Below are 23,472 nucleotides of genomic sequence, written 5' to 3'. Positions count from 1 at the left end.
GCACCTAGAACAAAAGAAGACCACTCGAGCGAAAGCTCAAGTGATGATGAACTTGATCTCCTAATAACAAAGTTTAAAAAGTTCATAAAAAAAAATAAAAAAAATAAAAATAAACTTAAAAAGAAGAGGTTGCCAAAGAAGAAGAAGACACTCAAGGTGACTTGGGACAAATCGAGTACCTCTGAAGACAAGGAGCAAACCAATAAAGACAAAGTGGTAAACTCTGCCTTGGTGGCTCTCGATGATGATGTAAATGACTCACCTGAAATCTTTTTACCTTACTATAAAATTACTTGATGCTTTTTATGAGTTATTTTTAAATTAATTAGTAAGAAATATAAAAATTCAAAAAAATCATGCATCTTTTTCTAGTGATTTTGAAAAAAAATTAAAAATTTGAACATGACAATTGCATATTAAGCATGAAAAGTTAGATTCATTTAAAAAAGAAAAATACATTAGTACAACAAATAAAATGATTTTGATTGAAAATATTGTATGTTTAATGAAATCATGCTTGATGTTTTAATGATGTAATTATATAACAAAAATGTTACAAGGTTTGGAATGATTTTATATTATGCATGAGGATTTGAAGTAATGATGATTTGAAATCTTATGTTTTGGAATTATGTGTTAAACTTTTAATCTTGATGATTTTTGTGATAAATCTTGTTTTTCGAGTTTAAACGATAATGCATAGTTTTGGCTAAGAGAACAATGGCATGCTTGTATGAAATCAATCACATAGAGGAATGCATTATTTTTCTTGAAAATGACTCTATCCTCAAAAACTTATTAATTTTTTCAACAAGAGATCCTAAGAGATTAATAAATCTATTTATGTCATTTTGAATCTCTTGAAAATGATTTTAATTATTTGAATTTGAATGAGTTTTTACCTATATCATGATTTTGATTCCTCGGAATTATAACTTGAAATCTTTTATGAATCAAAAAATCTTATGATGTGTTCTTGTATTATTTAAGATGATGTTTTTTTATGAATCATGATTTTTTAAATTATAACTTAAGATTTTTTTAATATATAAATCATGATTTTGATAACTTGAGATTTTTATGAATCAAGACTGTTTAATATGATTCTTCTTTTTGTTATTTGATTTATCCAAAAGAATCATAATTTGTCTCTTGATATTCACAACTTAAAATTTATTTTCATGAATTGTATATCTCATCAACAAGTTAATTTTTCTTGATATATTTCATGTGATGATTTGAAAATCAATATAATGGGAAAAGTTTTGCACTATTGTAACCATCCATTCTTTTTGACAATGACAAAGGGGGAGCAAAACTTACTAGCTTGCTCAACTCAAAAGAGAAGCAAAAATTATAAACTTACACATCGCAAAGAGAGGCAAAACTTGCTAGCTTGCTCATCTCAAAAGAGAAGCAAGAAGTGCTATCTTGCAATTCTCAAGAGAAGCAATATTTGTTAACTTACACATTTCAAGAAGATGCAAAAACAGGCTATCTTGTACATCTCAAAAAAAAAAAATGCTAATTTTCATATCTCTAAAACTTGCTAAGTTTGCACGTTCTATAGTGAAGTAGAAATTGTATGTTTCAAAAATATACTAGTTGCAATTTTCTCATTTTTGTTGATGACAAAGAGGGAGAAGGTATAATGATGATTTGAATCATGCATGATATGATGCACTTTGATGTATATGAAATTTGATATTTTGAAATTATGATTATGTATGCAATACTCATGATTTTATTATGATGATATATATGATGTGAATCATGATTAAAATTTCTTTGACTTGAATTTAATTTGAATTCAAGGTTCATTTCAATATAGCATATTGATATAGGGAGTCTAGTTTAAACTCTGTCATCAATTGATTGTCATCATCAAAAAGGGGAAGATTGTTGAATCTTGAATTTTGATGATAAAACCAATTGATAGAGTTTATGATATAATATATGTTTTGAGTGACACAAGACTAGCTTCGATCATAAAGAGACAATTAAAGTAGGAAGAATCAATGTTTGGCCGGAATGGAACATGTCAGAAGATTGGACGTCGAGCCGGAGGATCAGTCGACGTGTCGACAGAAGGTTTTATGCCATGAGTTCGTACATTGGGCCTAGAAGAGCAGACATTGCAGAGGTCAACATAACGATTGGGCAAAAAACTACAAAAGAGGATAATGTATCGAATTATTGGACGAAGCATCGATAAACCAATGTCATGCTGGAAAACATATGATTAATGCTTTGTAATAATTGTTTAGATTGAAGTAGTTTTAGTTGTAATTGGGCTGGCTTAGAATGTAATTAAGCTAACTCAATTAGGAATCAATTGAGCCTATGTTGGGACTATTTTGGGCTGAAAGAAAGGTCGATTCAATGACCTAAAAGTTGGGTCAGGTGGTGGCACCGTCGGTCTAGATGGTGGCACCGCTAGAGGCTCAATCTCTAAGACATAGTCTCCGAGCCTATGTCAAGTGGTAGCACCACCAGACTAGGTGGTGGTACCTCCTAGTGTCAGGCAGTGGTACTGTCAGTTTAGGCAGTAGTACTACCCAGACATAGTCTCCCAAACTGTGTCAGGCAGTGGTACTAATAGTATCAGTGCTGCAGGCGGTGGTATTGCCCAGCACAAGTAGTGGTACCGCCAAGACACGGAAAACCCAAGATGAGACCTACTTTTTGTTCTAATTTTGTAGCCATTTAGGGTATATAAATATCCCAACTATTCCTACATGGAGATGTAAGAAAGTGAGTTAAAAGGGGGGAAAGAATCCTTATAAAAATGAATTGTAATCTCTCTTGAAGAGTAGAGTCATTCCTTCCTAGTATTTAGAAAGTTATTCTAAAGGGAGAAGTGAGGTCTAAGTCTAAAAGAGAGAGGTGTAAAGGTTCTCTCCTAAGCCTGTAAAAAGGAGAGAATGAGTTGTAGTGGTAGTTGATCTTCGCCCTTTGAAAGAAGATCAGTAGTGGAAGCCAGTGGCTTCGAGTGAAGAGGAATCGGGAGTGGATGTAGGTCACGACGACTGAACCACTATAAAACTTAGTTTACATTTCTTTAATGCTTTTCATTTATATTGCAAACTAATTTACTTTCTTATTACTTTTATTGCGCTTATGAACATGCTTTCAAGTCAAGCATCTTTCTGATACGATTTTATCAAACGAGATTTTCAAAACTGACATATTTATTAAAAGCACTAATTAACCCCCCCCCCCCCTCTTAGTGCCATCTTAATCCTAACATATAGTATACCAGTCTGTCCGATTGTCTCGATATCCCTCTCGAGTAACCTATGACTTAAGATTATTTAGGGTATGCGTTTAAAGGTGAATCGATCTCATTATCATAACCTCATCATGATCCGATTCCCATTACATAGATCCATGGACATCATAATATATTCATGGAACAAGTAATATAAAGTGATAGAATATCAAATAATATAATAAGTAAAAAGAGTGTGTGTCATGTCACATGTGTCATCACTCACGCGATTGGCTTGTAGAGCACTTATGACTAATAATCTCTCACTTGACCTAAAGCCAATCACCTATGTGTTTGATCCCCATCAGACCCTTATGACGCTCAAAGACAATATGAGACAATGGCTTTGTCAGCGAATCTACGATGTTATCTTCGGATGCAACTCTTTCCACTACTACATCTCCTCAGGCCATGATCTCTCTAATCAGGTGGAACCTCCTTAGAATATGCTTAGACTTCTGATGAGACATGGGTTCCTTCGCTTGAGCAATCGCCCTATTGTTGTTGTAATTTAAGGGAATCAACTCATTGTTGCCTTACATGACTCCTATATCTATGATGAACTTTTTTATCCAGACTCCCTCCTTTGCTGCCTCTATTACAGTAATGTGCTCCACCTCTATGGTCGAGTTAATAGTAATATCCTACTTGGAACTCTTCCAGAATACTACTCCTTCATTCAGGGTGTATACATACCTTAAATTGGACATGCTATCATCAACATTGAACTGGAAACTCAAGTTTGTGTAGCCTTCAACCTTGAGGCTACTACCTCCATATACTAGTAAAATATCCTTAGTTCTTCTTAGGTTCTTAAGGATACACTTTACTGCTTTTCGGTGCTCCAAGCCTGTATCCTCTTAATACTTGCTCGTGGCACTCAAAGCATGCACTATATCAAGCCTGGTACATAGCTTGTCATACATGATAGACTATATCGCTAAGGCATAGGATATAATATCTATGTTCGCCCTTTCTTTAGGAGTCTTTGGAGACATACTCCTAGAAAGCAATATCTCTTATCTCATTGGTATGAGACATATCTTGAAATTTTTTATGCGAAAACCTTTCAACAATTGTATCTATATACATGGACTAGGACAAGCTAAGTATCCTCTTAGATCTATCTCTATAGATCTGAATCCCCAAGATGTAGGATACTTCCTCTAAGTCTTTCAAGAAGAAGTGTCTAGATAACTTAGCCTTTACTATGGAGAGTATTCCTACATCATTCTCAATAATCAAGATGTCATCCACATATAACACCAAGAAGATGATGGTGCTTCCACTTACCTTCTTATACACACAAGGCTCATCTTCATTCTTAATGAAGTCATAAGATTTGATCGCCTCATCAAATCTTATGTTCCAACTTCAAGAAGCTTGCTTTAGTCCATAAATGGACCTAAGCAACCTGTACATCTTATCTGGATAGTCCTTAGACATGAATCCCTTAGACTGTATTATATACACCTCCTCCTCGAGGTTGCTATTGAAGAACACAATTTTTATGTCCATCTGTCAAATCTCATAATCATAGTATACTGTAATAGCTAATAGAATTTGGATGGATTTTAGTATGGCTACTGTTGAATCTCATATTTTGATGATGAAACCACTTAATATGTGTTTATGATTTAATCTATGTTTTGAGTGATGCAGGATGCTTCGATCAGGATGAGACAATTAAAGCAAGAGGAATTGACGTTGCGCCGGAGGAGATCACGTCAGGATATTGGATGGCAGAACGCTTCGGACGTCGGGTATCGGGCCAAGGAGAGCGGAATTGCTCTAAGGATATCGGGGTTATGGAGGTCAACCGCCGATTGGGCAACAAGCCGCAAGAGAGGATGATGCACTGAAGAATCGGACGAAGCGCCAACCAATGACGTGCCGGGCAACAGAATGTCAATTCGCGTTGTAATAATTGTCTAGGTCGGAGTAGAGTTTTGGCTTGTATGTGCAGGATTAACTATGATAACGATGAAGACATAAAGCGAAACAAAGTGTTAGAGTCAAGCGCGAAGGATTTGTTGCGAGTTTGAGAGTTCGACGGAAGTCCGAAGGTTCGTCGAGAATGCAGCCGGAACTAGCCGAGAATGAGTAGGGAGCTTGCCGAAGGGTTTTCCGGAAGCTTACCAAAAGGTTTGTTGGAAGTTCACGGAGCTCACCGAGAATGATCGTAGCTTGCCGAAGAAGCTCGTCGGAACTCACCAAGATCAAATCGTGAAGTCTAGGAGCTTGTAGGGAGTCCGTAGAATGGTTTCTAAGAGTTTATCGGAAGACCACCGGAAGCTCGCCGGAAGAAGTCTTGACTTGCGAACTTTGTAATAGCTTAGGAAATGTCTTTAAATTCGTAGTTAGTACGTTAATTAGGGTTAGGATTAAGTGTTAATCCTATAACCCAAGTAGGGGCCAATTAGGCCCGAGTTCGGATTGGTTTGGGCCAAGTTTGAAGCCCAACTAGTGAGCTGAAATAGTGTAGGCAGTGGCACCACCAGATTAGGCGGTGGCACCGCCCAGAACCCGAGAACTGAGCGGTGGCACCACTGGACTAAGCGGTGGCACCGCCCAGAACCCGAGAGGTCGGGCGGTGATAGGCGGTGGCACCGCCAACCTCGGAAACCCAAGAGAATTCAAAATTTGGAGCCCAAATTTGAATCCTCTTGGGGCCTATAAATACCCCTCAATTCTCAGCAGAGAATAGAACCTTTGAGAAGCAAGAGATTGAGATAAAAGTCTTAGCAAAGCCTTTAGCAAGTTTTTATTTTCAATAGCTTGAGTGTTCACATCCCTCTTTCTCTTTGAAAATTTGTAAGAGTGTGAACTACTTGTAAAAGGTTGTAAGAGGGGTATTTATCCTTCCCCTTCAAAGTGATTTGCTAGTGGAAGTTGGGAGCCTCTTCGAAGAAGGCTTCGTAAGTGGATGTAGGTCATTTTGACCGAACCACTTTAAATTGGTGTGTTCTCTGGTTTGCATTTACTTATTGCTATTTACCTTACTGCAAACCTTCATACGTGCTTTACTTCCTCATTACTTTTATTGTACACCTTTACGAACATGCTTTCAAGATAAGCACTTCCGAGTTCGATTTTTTATCGTACGAAAGATTTTTCCAAAACCGAAGTTTTAATCCGCTGCACTAATTCACCCCCCCCCCCCCCCACCCCCCCCCTCTTAGTGCCGCTCTGATCCTAACAAATGGTATCAGAGCCATGGTTTTCTACTTTGGTTTAACACCCAAATAGAAATGGCTCTTTACGGCTTTCAAGAGGGTCACTCTCTCATTCGTCCTCCCTTTTTCAATTGGACGGACTACCCTTATTGGAAAACTCGAATGAGAGTTTTCTTACTTTCTTTGGATTTGAATTTATGGCACATAGTCGAAAATGGATTTAAAATGTCTTCTCTTCTAATGAACCGTTGGAATGATTTGGAGAAGAAGATGTTTTCTTTAAACGCAAAGGTTATGAATGCCTTATTTTGCGCTTTGGACAAAAATGAGTTCAATCGGATTTCTACATGTGAAACGACTTTTGATATTTGGCGAACACTTGAAATCACGCACGAGGGAACTAGTAGAGTCCAAGACTCGAAAGTTAATATTTTATTGCATGATTTTGAGCTTTTTCGAATGCAACCAAGCGAGACTATATGCGACATGTATACCCGTTTCATGGATGTCGTCAATAATCTAAGAGTTCTTGGTAAATCTTTTTCAAATTTTGATCTCGTAAGTAAGATCTTAAGATCCCTTCCAAAAAGGTGGGATCCTAAAATAACCGCAATACAAAAAACAAAAGATTTAAATATTTTTTCACTTGAAGAACTAATTGGTCCGTTGATGACATATGAAATGGTGCACAATGCACATGATGAACATGATGAACAAAATCACCTTCCAAAGAATAGGAAGGATTTGGAACTTCGGACAAATGAATACCACGTGAGCGATGACTCAAGTGATGAGGACAATGATGAACTTGAACTTCAAACACTAAATCTTAATAAGTTTATTAAACAAAAATCTAAAATAAACAATAAACCTGAACGGAGGAAGAGGCCAAAGAAGAGGAAGGCAACCAAGGATGAATCAAAAACTTCCAAAGGTGAAACGGTGAATTGGGCTTTGACGAGCTTCGACTACAAGGTAAGTAACTCAACTCTCTTGAATTATTTTGAAATTACATAATACTTTTCATGAGTTATTTTTAATTTAGTTTAGGATTAATTTTCTTAAAAATTATATGAAAATAAAAAAATTAGAAATCATGCTTATCATTCTAGTAATTTTGAAAATAATCATGAAAATTGTATGTTTATGATAAACAAAATGATTTTGATTAAAAATGCCTTATGAAATATGATATCATATCTAATAAATTTATTTTTTGAAGTATGCATGATGATGATGAGTTTTGGGTAATTTATAGTTTATTGATTATTGATGATTTCTATAATGATCTTTTACGTTTTATGGATTATCGATTTATACCATGATGCACGGCTTTTGTATGTAAACTAAGCATGAAAAGATAAATTCACCTAAAAAGAAAAATGTATGACTACAACAAATAACAAATGATTTTGGTTGAAAATACTTTATACTCAATGAAACCATCATTGATGAATATGCATTATGTTTAATAGTTTCTTTGGTTTATATGCTCTATCATGATAAATATTTTGAAAATAAATGAAATCATGTTTGATTTGAAGTAATGCATAATGATCATGCTTAATGATGTATTTTTTGATTTGACATAAAAGTGGCTTTAAAAAATGATGTATGTTTTGATTTGACATAAATGAAATAGGCATGCTTATATGAAATAGTGAAGTGTCATGCATAAAGTTGTAATGAAAATATTAATATTTTAATACTATGATTTGACGATTTTATGCATGACATTGTAAAGTTATATATAATGATGCATAATGATGAAATTGTGTAATAAACATATTAAACATTTTGAAACCATGTTTTAGTGTCATGCATATTGATCATGCTTAATAAATCTCGAAATTATGCATGATGAATCTTACAATTTATGGATTATTAATTTTTACCATAATGAAAGTACTTTATTATAATAAATCTTACTCTTTCGATTTTAAACATGATACATGTTTTTATTTGGCATAAATGAAACAAAATCATATGTTTTAAAACAATCGAAAAGAGGGAAACATTCTTGAAAATTATTTTGCTCAATCTTATTGATTTTGATGAATCCATTTGTATCATCCTTGTGAATCTCTTGGATTTTGATAATGATTTTGATGATTTAAATTTGAATAAATTTTTATCGAAATCACAATCTTGATCTCTTGAAATTTATAACATGAAATCCTTTATGAATCAAGATTGTTTTCTATTTAAAAGGAGATTTGTCGAAATGTTTCATAGTCTTTTAGTATTCATGATCTTGATAATTATGTTTTGAAACTTTATGTAAACCAAGAATGTTCATCATGATTCTCTCTTTGAATATTTAAAGAGGAGAATTTTCTAGATGAATCATGATTTTGATGATTAAATATTTGATGTGCATGAATTGAGATCTTGCTCTCCTACTATTCTTTTTGCTATTCACCAAAAGGAAGACTAATTCTAATAAACCATGATATGCTATATGAATTTTATTGTATTCATGAAGTAATATCTCATCACTAATTTTTGTTTATATTCCTTCGTGTGATGATATGAATGTATGAAATACTTATGATATGATTTTTTATACAATTCCATGTATTCGTGAAATATTTATCTCATCACCCAATTAATTCCTCTTGATACTCCTAATGTGATGAAGTGAAATTATGCATGAAATACAAATGGGGAGAAGTTTTGATCATGCATGGTAGGATATAATTTGACAAATTGATACCATCATGATATGAAACATTTATGATTTGCAAGGATGTATGCAATACTTGTGCTTTCTAATTATGATGTGATGTATTATATATGATGTAAATCATGATTTAAAATATTATGAGTCGTTGCTAAAATGATGTATTATAAATATTGATTTAATGTTTTGTATCATGAATACTCTAAATGATGAATGTTTGGTATCATGATCAAAATGTTGACAAATAGTTAAAAATTTTAGTATCATGTATGATATCCTCATAATGTTGATCGATTTATTCAATATCGTGCATGAATCAATATAAGGTTTTTGAAAATGTGCATATTCTAATTTGAAATATGATCATGCACAAATAAGATTGATACTTACCTTTGTTATAATTGATGTAAAGGGTCTTCCCTTCTTTTTGACAATGATAAAGGGGGAGATAGCTAGCTTGCACAAGTCAAGAAGATGCAAAAACTTGATTGCTAGCTTGCCTATCTTAAGTAACAAAGATTGCTAACTTGCTTATTTCAAGAAGCAAAAGTTGTCTTCTTGAACATCACTATCTTGCCTATCTCAAGAAGCAAGACTTGTAACCTGCACATTACAATAGGAAGCAAGAATTGTTAGCTTACACACTTCAACAAGAAAGCTATCTTGTATTTGCTTTCGAAATTTTTACTAGCTTGTATGTTGCAAAACTTGCTCACTTTTTCAAACACTTTGCTAGCTTGCACTTTGTAAAGGAAGCAAAAATAACACTTCTCAAAAGAGAAGAAAGTACTTACTATCTTGAACATCACAAAAATTTGCTACCTTGCATGATGTAAAATTTGCTAAGATCACTATCTCAAAAGAGTTGCTATCTCAAAAAAAGCAAATGTGCTATCTTGCCTATCTCAAAATACAAAACATGCTAACTTGTTACGGAAGCAAAATTGCTAGCTCAAACATTGCAAAGGAAGCAAAAATTTGCTAGCTTGAAACTTGCATATCATGAAAATTGCTAGCTTGTAATCTAAAGAGAAGCAATTAGTTGTTATCTTTAATTGCTAGATTGAATGATGATAAAATTTGATACTATATTTTTCATGCAATGTATGAAACTTTTTATCTCTAAACACATAAGAGTAGGAACTTCTCCTTTTTGTTGATGACAAAGGGGGAGAAGTATGATGACATGACATGTTATGCATAAGTTTATGATGACATGTTGTTTGGATTCTTGAATCCAAGAGTTTCTATCAATAAGCCATATTGATAGGGGGAGTTTGTTTAAACTCCGGGAGTTAAGGTTAACTCCGTCATCAAGTGGTTGTCATCATCAAAAAGGGGGAGATTGTAGAATCTCGTATTTTGATGATGAAACCACTTTATATGTGTTTATGATTTAATCTGCGTTTTGAGTGACGCAGGATGCTTCGATTAGGATGAGACAATTAAAGCAAGAGGAATTGATGTTGTGCCGTAGGAGATCACATCAGGATATTGGATGGCAGAACGCTTCGGACGTCGAGCATCGGGCCAAGGAGAGCGGAATTGCACCAAGGATATCAGGGTTGCGGAGGTCAACCATCGATTGGGCAACAAGTCGCAAGAGAGGACGATGCGTTGAAGAATCGGACGAAGCGCCAACCAATGACGTGCCGGGCAACAGAATATCAATTTGCGTTGTAATAATTGTCTAGATCGGAGTAGAGTTTTGGCTTGTATGTGCAGGATTAACTATGATAACGACGAAGACATAAAGCGAAACAAAGTCTCAGAGTCAAGCGCGAAGGATTTGTTGCGAGTTTGAGAGTTCGACGGAAGTCTGAAGGTTCGTCGGGAATGCTGCCGGAACTAGCCGAGAATGAGTAGGGAGCTTGCCGAAGGGTTTTTCAGAAGCTCGCCGGAAGGTTCGTTGGAAGTTCACGGAGCTCACCGAGAATGATCATAGCTTGCCGAAGAAGCTTGTCGAAACTCGCCAAGATCAAATCGTGAAGTCTAGGAGCTTGTCGAGAGTCCGTAGAATGGTTTTCGAGAGTTTATCGGAAGACAGCCGAAAGTTCACTGGAAGCTCGCTGGAAGAAGTCTTGACTTGCGAACTTTGTAATAGCTTAGGAAATGTCTTTAAATTCGTAGTTAGCACGTTAATTAGGATTAGGATTAAGTGTTAATCTTGTAACCCAAGTAGGGGCCAATTAGGCCCGAATTCGGACTGGTTTGGGCCAAGTTTGAAGCTAACCAGTGAGCTAAAATAGTGTAGGCAGTGGCACCGCCAGATTAGGCGGTGGCACTACCCAGAACCTGAGAACTGAGCGGTGGCACCGCTGGACTGAGCGGTGGCACCGCCCAGAACCCGAGAGGTCGGGCGGTGATAGGCGGTGGCACCGCCAGCCTTGGAAACCTAAGAGAATTCAAAATTTAGAGTCCAAATTTGAATCCTCTTGGGGCCTATAAATACCCCTCAATTCTCAGCAGAGAATAGAACCTTTGAGAAGTAAGAGATTGGGATAAAAGTCTTAGCAAAGCCTTTAGTAAGTTTTTATTTTCAATAGCTTGAGTGTTCACCTCCCTCTTTCTCTTTGAAAATTTTTAAGAGTGTGAACCACTTGTAAAAGGTTGTAAGAGGGGTATTTGTCCTTCCCCTTCAAAGTGATTTACTAGTGGAAATTGGGAGCCTCTTCGAAGAAGGCTTCGCAAGTGGATGTAGGTCATTTTGACCGAACCACTTTAAATTGGTGTGTTCTCTGGTTTGTATTTACTTATTGCTATTTACCTTACTGCAAATCTTCATATGTGCTTTACTTCCTCATTACTTTTACTGCACACCTTTACGAACACGCTTTCAAGATAAGCACTTCCGAGTTCGGTTTTTTATCATACGAAAGATTTTTCCAAAACTGAAGTTTTAATCCGCTGCACTAATTCACCCCCCCCCTCTTAGTGCCGCTCCGATCCTAACAGCTACGGGTGAGAAGGTTTCATCATAATTAACACCATACCTTTGATGATACCCCTTAGCCATTATCCTTGATTTATAGGTTTTCACCTTTTCATCTACTCCGATCTTCTTCTTGAAGATCCACTTACAACAAAGGGGTACAATACCCTTGGGTGTATTAACTAGGTTCCAAACCTTGTTGGAGTATATGAAATCAATCTCCAAATTCATGGTTTCTTGCCACTTCCCAGAGTCTATATTAATAATAGCCTCCTCGTAGGTTTGAGGATTAATATTCAAAATATCTTCTCCTATAATATGTCCCATGTTAGGATCAATATGACACTAAGAGTGGGGTTTAAATTAATGCAGCGATAAAATCATGTCGATTCAAAAAACTTCTTATGATGAAAACATATTGGAAAGATGCTTGACTGAAAGGCATTCGAAAGTATAGTGAAAGTAAAAAATCAGTTTACAATTAAAGTAAAGAACTTAAAGTAAATACAAATCAAATTTTTATAGTAGTTCGGTCATCGTGACCTATATCCACTCCCGATTCCTCTTTACTTAAGGCCACCGGCTTCTACTACCGATCTTCCTTTAATAGGCAAAGATCAACTATCCTTTTACACTCTTTCTCCTTTTGATAGGCTCAGGAGAGAACCTTTACAATCTCTCTTTCTTAGACCTCACTTCTCCCTTCAAAAGAACTTTTTAAGTACTAGGAAGAAGGGACTCTAAAAAACTAAGAGAGATTATATAATTTTTCTCAAGTATTCATTCCCCCTTTCAACTCAATTTTTTGCTCAATTCTTGCATATCTATGCAGGAATAGTTGGAGCATTTATAGATCCCAAATGGCTTCAAAAATGAAGCCAAAAAAGGTCTAATCTCGGGTTTCCCAAGTCTTGGCGGTACCACCGCTTGTGCTAGGCGGTACCATCGCTTGCAGCACTAACACTAGGTGGTACCATCACCCAATCTAGCGGTACCACCGCCTGACATTGGGCGGTACCACCGCCTAGTCTGGCGGTACCACCTCTTGACAGTATGGAAAAGTGTACTCTTGTCTTTTCCAGCTCATGGGTGGTTCCTCCTAAGTTTGGGTGACCGAATGGGCCTTCCACTTGGCCCAAAATAGTCTCAAATCAGGCCCAATGGGCCCCTAATTGAGTTATAATAGTTACACCCGAAACTAACTCAATTATGACTTAAATTAACTTGATCTAGAAGAATTATTACAAAGCACAAATCATTTGTTATCCGACATGCCATTGGTTCTTCCAGCGCTTTATCCGATCCTCCAACGCTTTATCCGATCTTTCGGTACATCATTCTCTCCTTTGGCGTATTGCCCAATCGGCATATTGAGGGGTATTTATAGATCCCAAGAGGATTCAAATTTGGCCTCCAAATTTTGAATTCCTTTGGGTTCCCGGAGTTGGTGATGCCACTGCTTGTCAATGTCACATTGACTATTTCCTAGCGGTGCCACCGCCTGACCTTTTGGGTGTTGGGCGGTGCCACCACCTAGTCCGACGGTACCACCACCCAATCCTTCGGGTTTTGGGCGGTGCCACCACCCAGTCTGGCGATGCCACCACTCGTCCTTACGGATCACTGGTTAGGCTCCAAATTTGGCCCAAACCAGTTCATATTAGGGCCTAGTTGGCCCCTAACCAGGTTATAGGATTAATTCTTAATCCTAACCCTAATTATATGTAAACTATGAAATTAAGATATAGTCCTAAGTAGGTTTTCAACCGGCAACGTCGAGTTTCCTTCCGGCGAGCTTTTCGATGATCTTCCGACGAACTTCTGATACACCCTCGGATTTCTTCCGGTGGACTCCCAGTAGGCTCCCGATCTTGTGGCAAGTTCAATGAGTCTTTGGCAAGTAGCCGAACCTTCTCGGTGATCTCCACGAACCTCCGACAATCTCTTCGGTGGACTTCCGAAAACTTTGGCAAGTCCTTGATTTCTTCTCGGTTGGTTCTGGCAGCACTTCCGACGAATCTTCGGACTCTCGGCGGACTCTCGAACACCCATCGAACTTCACTTCGATAGACTTGCTTTATGTCTTCAAGCTATCATAGTTAATCCTACACACTTAAAACAAAACTTCGATCGAGACAATTAATCCTAAGCAATTAATCAAGTTGTTTGGTATGTCATTGGTCCCTCGATGCTTCATCTGATTCTTCGGCACATCGTCCTCTCTTGCGGCCTATTGCCCAATCGGCCAATTGACTCTGCAACTTTGATATCCTTGGCACAATCTTTGCTCTTCTTGGCCCGATACCTGAATTCACGGCCCGAAGCCTTTTGTCGATATGTCGACCGATCCACCGGCCCAACGTCCAATCTTCTGACATGTTCCTCCGGCGCAACATGATTTTCCTGCTTTAATTTTCTCATCCTGATCGAAGTATCCTACGTCACTCAAAATGCAGATTAAATCATAAACACATATCAAGTGGTTTCATCATCAAAATACGAGATTCAATAATCTCCCCCTTTTGATGATGACAACCACTTGATGACGGAGTTAACCTTAACTCCCAGAGTTTAAACAAACTCCTCCTATCAATTTGGCTTATTGATAGAAACTCTTGGATTCAAAACTCCAAGCAACATGTCATCATAAACTTATGCATAACATGTCATGTCATCATACTTCTCCCCCTTTGTCATCAATAAAAAGGAGAAGTTCCAACTCTTATATGTTTAGAGATAAAAAGTTCAAATCATTGCATAATAAACATAGTATCAAATTTTATCATCATGAAATCTAGCAATTAAAGATGTGCAAGTTTAGCAACTGTTTGCTTCTCTTTAGGCTACAAGCTAGTAATTTTTATGATATACAAGTTTTGCTACATAAAAGCTAGCAAAAATTTCGAAAGCAAATGCAAGATAGCTTTCTTGTGTAAGCTTATGATTCTTGTTTCCTATTGCAATGTGCAAGTTGCAAGTTTTGCTTCTTGAGATAGGCAACATAGCACTTTTGCAATTTTTGTTTCTTAAAATAGGCAAGCTTGTGATGTTCAAGATAGCAAGCTCTTTCTTCTCTTTTGAGAAGTGTCATTTTTACTTCTTTAGCAAAATGCCAAACTAGCAAGAGACAATGTTTCATATGAGGCAAGCAAACAATTTGGCAAATGTTACATTTGCATCTTCTCTTTAGATGTGCAAGAAGGTAAGCAAGTTTTTGCATTTTCTTGACTTGTGCAAGCTAGCTAATTTCTCTTTGAGATGACCCTTTACATCAATTCAAGATAGCACATTAGTAACTCTTTCTCCCCCTTTGTCAATGGCAAAAAGAAAGGAAGACCCTTTACATCAATTTTTAAATCATGACAAAGGTAAGTATCAATCTTATTTGTGCGTCATTATGTTTTCAAATTAAAATATGCACAATTTCAAAACTTTACATTTGTATCCTTACTTCATGCATTATACAAATAAATTAATCACTATAGGCATATAATACATGATACATCATTTTGGTAACAAATCATAGCATTTATCAATATTTTGATCATGATACCAAGCATTCATCATTTAGAGCATTCATGATACACATTATATGCAAATATCATCACAATAAAAAGTAATTGCATGCATAATTTCAAACCATAAATATTTCAAATCATGATGGTATTAATTTATCAAATTGCATCCTACCATGCATGATCAAAACTTCTCCCCATTTGTATTTCATGCATAATTTCATTTCATCACATTAGGAATATCAAGAAGAATTAATTGGTTAATGAGATAAATATTTTATGAATATACAAAATTATATAAAAATCATATCATAAGTGTTTCATGCATTCATATCATTATATGAAGGAATATAAAAAAAATTTGGTGATGAGATATTACTTTACGAATATAATAAAATTCATATAGCATATCATGGTTTATTAGAATTAGTCTTCTTTTTGGTGAATAGCAAAAAGAATAGTAGAAGAGCAAGATTTCAATTCATGCATATCAAATATTCAATCATCAAAATCATGATTCATCTAGAAAATTCTCCTCTTTAAATATTCAAAGAGAGAATCATGATGAACAATCTTGATTTACATAAAGTTTCAAAACATAATTATTAAGATTATGAATACTAAAATACCATGAAACATTTTGACAAATCTCCTTTTAAATGGAAAATAATCTTGATTCATTCAATAGAAAATTTAAATTATAATTACGAGAAATCAAGATCATGATTTCAATAAAACCCATTAAATTCAAATCATTTTCTTAATCCATGAGATTCATAAAAATAATACAAATGGATTCATCAAAGTCAATAAGATAGAGAAAAAGAATTTTCAAGAAAAATACTTTTCTCTATTTAGTTGTTTCATACAAGCATGCCTTTGTCCTTTTTGTGCCAAAAAAAAAATATATATATATATATATATATATCATCAATCATTTAGGATCAAAAAATAAATTTTGTCATAAAAACCATCAAGATTCTAATCATTATTTCAATCTACACATCACGAGAACAATAATTTTGCACTATAGACAATCTCATGTTTTATCATTCAAGCTGGCATATATTTTTACAATTAGCACGCTAACAATTTCCTTTTTCTTTTATAACAGTGATTCAATTATATCATGTGATAAACATATCATAATTACAAAAGAGTATTGAATCATAAAGAAAATCAATTTATGCATAAAATGTTCCAAGCATCAAGGTACATTTTCTCAAATTGTGGATATTGAAAAATCAAGAGAAAACAGCTTAATTGTTCATTTTGAAAAATGTTCTCTTTGATAAAATGAGAGAATCATGATTAACAATCTTGATTTATAAAATGAATACTCAAGTTATAATTCTGAAAAATTAAGAGAAACCGTGATTCATTTTAACAAATCTCCTCTTAAATAAATAATATAAAGAATTCTTAAGAAATCATGAAAAAGATAGAATTCATTCAATCTTTTAAGAGAACAAGACATTAATTCATGCATATAGAATCTTAACTTAAGCATAAGAAATCTCAATTTACAAATTTTGAAAAATCAAGATAAAGCTCATTTAAATCATCAAATCAAGATCATTTTCAAGATATTCACAAAAGTGATACATATAGATTCATTAATTTCCCTTTTTAAAAAATGATAAAGTCAGAAAAATAATTTTTTTAAGAATAAACCTTTCCACTTTTTAGTTGTTTTAGTTCATGTGATTTATTTCATACATCTATGTTCTTTTCTTTTATGGCAAATAAAAACATGTATCAATATTTAGGATCGAAAAAAAAATCACAAAAATCATCATGTATAACTTTTAAAATCTCATACATAAAATCGTCAATCATGGTATCAAAACATTTAATATTTTCATTACATCATTATGCATTGGTTTCATTGAACATAATTTTGAATGATTCTTATAGATAACTAAAACTTCTTTAATTTTAATTTATGTGATTGACTTTATATTAGCATGCTCAAATTTTATTCTTATGTCAAAACTATACATCATGTTTGAAAACCAAAGACAAGGTTCATAAAAAAATCATCAATCCTTTCATACAAAAACCATGCATCGTCATTGAAAATCAATATGGAAATCATCAAAATACATATTCTTGCTTCTCAAGCACATACATAAGATTAATCTTACTAGGTGTACAAGCATTAGATTTATATCTAATATTTTATTACATTAACATAAAACATATAATTTTCATTATCATTTTCAAAATTACGAGCATGATCATATTTTTGTATTTTTATTTTTAAACATTTAATTTTTAAGAAAATTGATTCAAAACTAAATTACAAAAAAAAAGTGCATTATGAAAAGCATTATGTAATTTCGAAGTAAATTAGGGAGATTTTGATTACCTCATCATTGAAAGCGGTTAAGATGTAGTTTGCTACCTCGCCTTTATTGATTTTCTCCTCGTCTTCAGAGGAGCTCGATTTATCCCAATTTGTGTTATTCTTCTTGCGTTCCAAGCAAGTGGTTCCGTTCTTTTTATTTTTTAATTTTTATTTCATTAACTTTTTAAATTTCTTTGTAAGTTCAAATTCACCATCACTTGAGTTTATGCTCAAGTGGTCTTCATGTGTTCTATGTCCCAAATCGTTCCTATTCTTTGGAAGGTTGTTTTGTTCATCATGTTCATCATGTGCATTGTGTACTATTTTATATGTCATTAACGAACCAATTATTTTTTCAAGTGGTAAGTTGTTTAGGTTTTTAGCTTCTTGTATCACTGTTACTTTTGAATTCCAATTTTTAGAAAGAGAACGCAAAATCTTGTTTACAAGTTCAAAATCCGAAAAACTTCTACCAAGTGCTTTTAAACTATTGACGATATCCGTAAAATGGGTGTACATGTCAATAACGGTTTCGCTTAGTTTCATTCGAAAGAGTTCAAAATCGTGCATTAAAAGATTGACCTTTGAAATCTTAACACTACTTGTGCCTTCGTGTGTGGTTTTAAAAAAGTGCCAAATATCAAAAGTCGTTTCGCACAAAGAAACCCGATTAAACTCCGTTTTATCTAAGGCGCAAAATAGAGCATTTATAGCTCTAGCATTTAAAGAAAAAGTCTTCTTCTCCAAATCATTCCAATCTTTCATTGGAAGAGAAGACCTTTTAAAGCCGGATTCGATAATATGCCATAAATTCAAATCCAAAGAAAGTAAGAAAATACTCATTCGAGTTTTCCAATAAGTGTAGTCTGTCCCATTAAAAAAGGGAGGACGAATGAGATAGTAACCCTCTTGAAAGCCGAAAAGAGTCATTTCTGTTTAGGTGTTAAACCAAAGTAGAAAACCGTGGCTCTGATACTAATTGTTAGGATCGGAGCAGTACTAAGGGGGGGGGGGTGAATTAGTGCAGCGGATTGAAACTTGTAAGTTTGAAATTGATTTCGTAAATGTGTAGAAATTTCAATTCGACGAAGGATAACTTAGTAAAAATAGCTTGAGTAAAAGAAGGAGATGAAAACTAAAAGTTTGCTGCTAAGTAAATAAATGTTTCAGAAAGTTAAACACTAACACATTCAAGGAAAACCATAATTTAAAGTGGTTCGGTCAAATGACCGACATCCACTTGCAAAGTTTTCTTCGATGAGACTCCCAACTTTCACTAGTAAATCACTTTGAAGGGGAAGGACCAAATACCCCTCTTACAACCTTTTTACAAGTGGTTCACACTCTTACAAATTTTTCAAAGAGAAAGAGGGAGGTGAACACTTAAGCTATTGAAAATAAGACTTTGCTAAAACTTTTTCTTAATTTTTAACTTCTCAAAAAGATGTCTCCTCTACTGAGAATTGAGGGATATTTATAGACCCCAAGAGGATTCAAATTTGGGCTCCAAATTTTGAATTCCTTTGAGTTCCCGGAGCTAGCGGTGCCACCGCCTGTCAATGTCACATTGACCGTTTACTGGCGGTGCCATCGCTTGTCGATGGCGTTGCCACCGCCCGATCTTTCGGGTGCTGGGCAGTGCCACCACCCAATCCGACGGTACCACCGCCCAATCCTTCAGGTTCTGGGTGGTGCCACCACCCAGTCTGGCGGTGCCACCGCCCGTCCTTACGGGTCACTGGTTCGGCTCTAAATTTGGCCCAAACTAATTCATATTAGGGCCTAGTTGGCCCCTAACCAGGTTATAGGATTAATTCTTAATCCTAATCCTAATTACATGCAAACTAAAAAATTAAGACATAGTCCTAAACAGGTTTTTAACCGGCAACGTCGAGTTTCCTTCCAACGATCTTCCGATTGACTTCCGATACACCCTCGGATTTCTTCCGATAGGCTCCTAGCAGGCTCCTGATCTTGTGGCGAGTTCAGCGAGCCTTTGGTAAGTAGCCAAACCTTCTCGGTGATCTCTGTGAACCTCCAACGATCTCTTCGGTGGACTTTCAAAAACTTCGGCAAGTCCCCGATTTCTTCTCGGTTGGTTCCGACAGCACTTCCGATGAATCTTCGGACTCTCGGCGGACTCTCGAACACCCATCGAACTTGACTCCGATAGACTTGCTTTATGTCTTCAAGATATCGTAGTTAATCTTGCACACTTAAAACAAAACTTCGATCGAGACAATTAATCCTAAGCAATTAATCAAATTGTCCGGCATGTCATTGGTCTCTCGACGCTTCGTTTGATTCTTCGGCACATCGTCCTCTCTTGCGTTCTATTGCCTAATCGGTCAGTTGACTCCACAACTCCAATATCCTTGGCACAATCTTAGCTCTTCTTGGCCCGATGCCCGAATCCACGACCCGAAGCCTTCTGTCAATACGTCGATCGATCCACCGGCCCGACGTCCAATCTTCTGACATGTTCCTCTGGCGCAACATGATTTTCCTACTTTAATTGTCTCATCATGATCGAAGTATCCTATGTGTCTCAAAACACAGATTAAATCATAAACACATATCAATGGTTTCATCATCAAAATTCAAGATTCAATAGTATCCCAATTATTCTCTTGTGATTATTGCTACGGTTTTGGGCAAGAGATTGAAATTTGTATATTTATTATTTTTATAGTGGATTATCTCTAGTTTGTCCCGTGGTTTTTACCCTTTACATTGGAGGGGTTTTCTACATATCTCTTGGTGTTCTATTTGATTGTGATTCCATTTAATTACACTGTATGTTATGGCCTACTAGTATTTGTTCATATACAAAAGTTATTTCTCTTTATATCCCATCAACTAGTATCATAGCAGGGTTTTGGTGATTTAATTTTGTATTTGAACATGGAGGCCAATAGTGTTTCTCGCATGATTAGTTTAAATAGAAATAATTGGATGATATGGAAACCAAGAATGGAAGATCTTGTGTATTGCAAAGATTTGTATAGACCTTTGTAGGGGGATAATGCAAAGCTCACAACTATGATAGATAATGAGTGGAAGAGGTTAGATAAAAAAACAGCTGGGTTTTTTTTTACAATGGCTTGATGATAGTGTCTTTCACCATGTTTCTGCTGAAATTTCTACACATTCTCTTTGGAAAAAATTGGAAAGTCTCTATGAAAGAAAAACAGCTGGCAACAAAGCTTTTTTTATTAGAAAACTTGTGAATCTAAAATATAGAGAGAGTGCTTCTATTGCTGAGCATTTGAATGAAATGTAGAGTATCACTAACCAGTTATCCTCTATGAAAATGTCTCTTGATGAATTGTAGGCTGTTAGGACTCTAGCTAGGAGAGTCCTAATTGAGAGGGACATTCATGTAAAACCTACCTAAGCCAACCCCTATTAAAGAGGTAAAGAGGCCGGCTAGGGTTAGAAGGTTGTTTCTTAGAGAAGAATTATGAGTTGTAAAGGAATAGGAGTCTTGAGTAGGAGTCCTATTATGAGTTGGTTAGAAGTAGGAGTCTTGAGTAAGAGTCCTATTAGGAGTTAGGGTTTAGAAGCCCTATAAATAGCCATATATTCCTTCTCTTTTTATAAGCAATAGATGAATCATTTCTACAGCCTTTGAGTAGCAACTTGGAGGGAGGAACCCCTATAGAGTTCCAAGGAGGCCGATCCCCTAAAAAAATTAACCCCAAGTTAAGAATCTACAAGGGTTCTATCACCTAGTATTAGAGTAGCGTTCTTGGCATCTCGCTACCCTTCCATAGCCATCCATCAGCCCTCCATAGTCACCCAAAGCAATTCCCACAATTGCTTAAAAGATCGTCGCCAAATTCTATCGTCATCTCTACCACCGCGGATCTGTTGAATCTCGGATTTTGATGATGAAGTCAATTGCCATTTGTTTATCTAATCTATTTGTTGAGATAAGTGTGAAAGATTAATTACGATGGTAGTAAGACATGTAGCAGGTGTTGAGCCGGGGTCAAGACCAAGATCATATTGGGAATTCAAGAGTTCGTCGGAAGTTCGGACGTTCATCGGAAGTTCTATAGGAACAATCCGAGAAGTCTAGGAACGTGCCAAAGAAGCTCATCGGAACTCACCAAAAAGATCGTCGCGAAGTCCACGAGCTTGCCAGGAGTCCGCCGGAGCATCGCTGAGGGTTCGTCGGAAGCTCATCGGAAGAAGCGATTGACGCACTAGAACACAAATTGCAGTAATGATGTCTTAATCGTCATAGTATATAGATTAAGTTAGGATTGGGAGGTGATCCCACTAACTTAATCAGGGGCCAACTGGGCCCTTAAAAGACCCAAATTGGGCTGAATGGAATAGCCTAATCGGACCCAAAATTCTTGGCCAACGGTGGCAACGCCAGGGCTGGCGGTGGCACCACCCAGGAGACTCGGTCTCCCAGGAGTTCTGGGCGGTAGTACCGCCCTTGTTAGGCGGTGGTACTGCATGAGCTTGGTCTTTGAGCATTGTCAAGTGGTAGTACCACCCAGACTGAGTGGTAGTATCGCTCAATGACAGATGACAAGCGGTAGTACTGCCCAGTTATGGCGGTGGTACCACCAGGACCACGAAAATCCGAGAATTGACACTTTTGAGCTCCAATTTCAAACTGATTGGGGCCTATATAAACCCCACCCTTTCCTACATAAAAGGGCATCGAAAGCTTGCTTTAATTCTAAGTATTTGAAGGCTTAAAAGTGTTGTAAAAGCTAGAGTTCTTGTCCCTCTTTCTTTCTAAGTGTTGATCATTCAAGAGAGGAGTGAAAACTTATAAGGGTTGTCTCCTAAGCCTGTCAAAAGGAGAAAAGCTATAAAAGGGTGGTTGGCCTTCGCCTATTGAAGGAAGGCCTCTAGTGGACGTCGGTGATCTCGTCAGAGGAGGAAGCCAAAAGTGGATGTAGGTCAAGATTGACCGAACCACTCTAAATCTCGGTTTACATTTACTTTCTGCTATTTATCTTAACTGCAAACTACCTTCATTGCTTTACATCAACTACAATTTCGCACACTCAATTTAAAGATCTTTCTGAAATGGTTTTTGATGAAATCAGATTTTAATTGACGAAAGTTTTCTACTGCACTAATTCACCCCCCCCCCCCCCCCCCACCCCTCTTTGTGCACTCTTGATCCTAACAATTGGTATCAGAGCGGGTTCACTCTCAGTTGGATTAAAACCCAAGAGAGATGGCATTTGTCGGAAAATAACAAGGTCACTCTATTACATGTCCGCCCATGTTCAATGGGACAGATTACACCTATTGGAAGACTCGAATGAGGATCTTCCTTATTTCCATGGATTTTGAGATTTGGAATATTGTAGAAAATAGATTTTCAAAGTCTTCTCTTCCAATGATCGATTGGAATGAATTGGAGAAGAAGACTTTCGCTCTAAATGCATAGGCTATGAATGCCTTATTTTGTGCACTAGATAAAAACAAGTTCAATCGTCTTTCGATTTGTGAAACTGCATTTGATATTTGGAATACACTCGAAGCGACTCACGAAGGTATGAGTAGA

The sequence above is a fragment of the Musa acuminata genome, chromosome BXJ1-9, assembly GCF_036884655.1.
Source record: "Musa acuminata AAA Group cultivar baxijiao chromosome BXJ1-9, Cavendish_Baxijiao_AAA, whole genome shotgun sequence".
In the NCBI taxonomy this organism is placed as follows: Eukaryota; Viridiplantae; Streptophyta; class Magnoliopsida; order Zingiberales; family Musaceae; genus Musa; species Musa acuminata.
Note: the sequence above shows the minus strand (reverse complement) of the source record.